The 465-nt window shown below is 60.9% G+C and overlaps 1 protein-coding gene across 1 annotated transcript in view; it reads left to right on the forward strand.

Annotated features, from left to right (window-relative positions):
* EHMT1 (euchromatic histone-lysine N-methyltransferase 1) overlaps positions 1 to 465 on the forward strand; it is a 75209-nt gene that overhangs the window by 40090 nt on the left and 34654 nt on the right. The gene's annotated exons all lie outside the window — the stretch shown is intronic.

Consider the following 465-nt stretch of genomic DNA (forward strand, 5'->3'; position numbering starts at 1 on the left):
TCGGCCTCCCCCCGGGTCCCTGCCCCTGCAGCACCCAGAGCGGCTGTCAGGGCTGCGTGCAGGGCGGGGAGCTGCCTTCTACCTGCTGCAGTGAGCGGGGGAGAGAAAGAAAAGGGCCCAAGCTGGGAAGGAAGACGCAGATCGATGCTACAGAGACCTGGTCTCGCCTGTAGAAACCCCCACGAGTCCAGGAACGAGCGGTTAGAACGATGCGTGTGGGCAGGGCAGTCGCCTGATACAAAGTCAGTGCAGAGCCCTGGCCGGGCTCAGTGGTTAGAGCATCGACCCTGGAACTGAAGGGTCTCGGGTTCAATTCCCGGTCAAGGGCACGTAACTGGGTTGCAGGTTCGGTCCTCAACCCTGGTTGGAATACGTGCAGGAGGCGACCCATCGGTGTGTCTCTCTCACATCGATGTCTCTCTCTGTCTCTCCCTCTCCCCCCCCTCTCTCCAAAAATCAATGGGA

The sequence above is a fragment of the Myotis brandtii genome, unplaced genomic scaffold (assembly GCF_000412655.1).
Source record: "Myotis brandtii unplaced genomic scaffold, ASM41265v1 scaffold691, whole genome shotgun sequence".
NCBI classification, from domain to species: domain Eukaryota; kingdom Metazoa; phylum Chordata; class Mammalia; order Chiroptera; family Vespertilionidae; genus Myotis; species Myotis brandtii.